Source organism: Chionomys nivalis, chromosome 9 (assembly GCF_950005125.1).
Source record: "Chionomys nivalis chromosome 9, mChiNiv1.1, whole genome shotgun sequence".
Classification (NCBI taxonomy): Eukaryota; Metazoa; Chordata; class Mammalia; order Rodentia; family Cricetidae; genus Chionomys; species Chionomys nivalis.
Genome location: NC_080094.1, coordinates 82,137,218 through 82,140,239, shown reverse-complemented (window position 1 = coordinate 82,140,239; position 3,022 = coordinate 82,137,218).

The following is a 3,022-nucleotide window of genomic DNA, read 5'->3' as shown; positions in this document are numbered from 1 at the left end:
ACTCGTGTGAATAAGAGCTCCGCACACCTTTAATCCCAGCACTTGAAGGTGGAGGCAGAACTCTATGAGTTCAAGGCCAGCTCTGGTCTACAGAGCAAGTTTCAGAACAGCCAGGACTACACAGAGAAACCCTGTCTTGAAAATAAAAAAAAAAAAAAGAAAGAAAAAAGAAAGAAAAGAAAAGAAAAAGCTCCTGCTGCCTTGAGTCCTCACTAGCATTTGATGTTGTCAGGCTTCTGGTGACATGTCCTGGTGTTCCAGCTACTTTTGAATTGCTGTGACAAAACACCATGACCAAGGATTTAATTTGGGCTCACAGTTCCAGCGGGTTAGAGTTCATGAGCATGGCAGCAGGTAGGTGCGGTAGCTGAGGGTTCACATCTGATCAACAAGTACAAGGCAGAGAGAGAGAGAAAGAGAGAGAGAGAGAGAGAGAGAGAGAGAGAGAGAGAGAAATGGCACAGGCCCACCCCCACCCCTCCTCCAACAACGTCACACCTCCCAACCCTTCACAGGAGTTCCACCAACTGTGGTCCAAGCTTCACTATGAGTACATGGAGGCCATTCTCACTCCAACAGCCACACCTGGACTCTTTCGTTGCTGTTCCACCTGAATCCCTTTAGTGATGCTGAGTGTGGACATCAGGCTGTTCCCTGCCAAGAGACTCTATTCAACTTCATTTTGAGGATAAAGGATGGTTGTGCACCTAGGTGGGCATATCAAGGGCACAACTGGTCTGGCACTACCTTGTGGCACAGACCAATAACTAGCTTATCCCTAAAAATAGAAAGGAATGGTAAAATTCTATTGAGTACATTAGAGCTAGTGGGCACATAAAATTTTATCAGGAAAGTGAAGTCTGAGAATCTATGAGACACCCCAGACTAAGGTAAGAGTGTACCCCATAAAGAGGTGAGCACTCACTACTGCAGTGTAACAGCCCCCCAGATCTGACTATCTAGTGTTTTGTTCTAAACAGAAACTATGAAGACAATCCTGGTCCCCTCAGAAGCAGGCGTGCCAGCACACGGTGGCGTGTTCCTATGATGGGGTGCCATTGGATGCTATAACATTCTTGCATCTGACCACTATTTGACACCCGTGAATAAGCCAGAAATGCTGGGTGGTGTAGGGTAAAAGGGCCACCCAAAGAAACCCACCCTGGCTCTGAAACCAGAGACAGTGAAAGAAACACACCCTGGGTCTGAGACCTGAGCCAGTGAAAGAAACACTTTAGCCCCGAATCCAGAACCAAAGAAATGTACCCTGTCTCTGAAACCAGTGCCAAAGAAACACACTTTGTCCCTAGAATCAGAGTCAGTGAAAAGAAATATGCCCTCGCACCAACCCTAGAACCAAAAAGTTCAAAAAGTGCAATGAAAGAAACACAGTTTGACTCTGAAATCAGCCATCTCTGCCCCTGACCGATTAAACTAACCAATCCCTCTTCTCCCCGGGAAAACTCCGCCTCTAAGAAGCCCTACATAAGCCCTGGGCTGTTCAGTTTGGGGCTCCTCTTCTTCCACCCTGGTAGAGGCAGCCACTCTCCTGGACTCTTCCCTCCCAATAAAGCTCTTGAACCAGGTTTGGGGGAAGACCTTCTTTCACTGGAGCAGAGACTGAGCCCAGTGGGATCTAACACTTTTGCTGGGGAAACCTTCTCCTAGCAGAGCAGAGTTGCTTCACTCAGGAGGGGCACAGGCAGGAGCTGTCACTTTGGGGAAGCCTTCCCTAGAGCAGGGCTGCAAGCTGCTACACTTCAGTGGCCTGCGCTATTTCCTGGCTTTCTACTGCCAGAGCACTCTTCACCCGAGCTGCAACACTCAGTATCCCCTGGCTCCCGACTGCCAGGATCTCTTTACTTCCACCTGCAGGTGGAACTCAAAAATGTCTCACTGGGGCTGGAGAGACACCTCCACGGTTAAGCCCTGGCTGCTCTTCCAGAGGTCAGAGCACTGCATGCATACAGGCAAAGTAGCCATACACATAAAATACAGCAAAACATTTTACTGAGGGAAAGGAAACAAGACACCAAAAAGTGCACATTTATCCAAAATTCTTGAGTAGATAAAAGCAACCTTGGGTTGACCAGAGTGGCTAAGGTTGATTACCGAAAGTGTCATGGAACATCCTGGAGCAATGAGGTTTTCTGTCTCATCAATTCCATGTCAGTCACTGTCTTGGTTGTGTTGCTATTGCCTGGATAAATAAAAATTTCACAACTTCAGTCCTACAGTTATGAACCAGTATGTAGTTATGTTTCAGTAAAACTGACACTTAAGAAAGGGGGTAGAGAAGTGCCTCAGTGGTTAAGGCTGATTCCTGTTTCTTCAGAGGATCAGAGTTTAGTTTCCAGGGCCTAAGCCGGGTAGCTCAGGGGAATCCAGATCCTCTGGACTCCTTGGGGACCCGCACTCACGTGGACATACCCTCACCCCACAGAAACACACATATGTGTAATTAAAAATTAAGTACATATTTTTTTAAAAAGTTGGTTGGGGGCTACATAACTGGCTCAGTTGGCAAAGTATTTATCCCACAAGAACGAGGGCTCAAGTTTGACCCCTAGAACCCATGTACAAGTGCCATGCATGGCTTGTAATTCCAACCTTGGGGACACACAGATAGAGGGGTCCCTGGTTCTCACTGGTTGGCTGGCAAGGCATCCTGTTTCTAAGACACAAGGCAGATGGCTCCTGAGGAAGCCATGACATTGATCTTTGGCCTCCAAGATGAATGCACACATATGCATGCTAGAGTGCTCTCGCACACGCATACACAGACACACATACACACACACTTATGTGTAGTAGAAGGTGAGTGGGCCGCGTCCCACCGCCCAGCTAGCTTAACTCCGAAATAATCACACAAAAACTATATTCATTTAAACACTGACTGGCCCATTAGCTCTAGCCTCTTATTGGCTAACTCTCACATCTTGATCTAACCCACTTTTAATAATCTGTGCAGCACCACGAGGTCGTGGCTTACCAGGAAAGATTCTAGCCTATATCTGTCTCG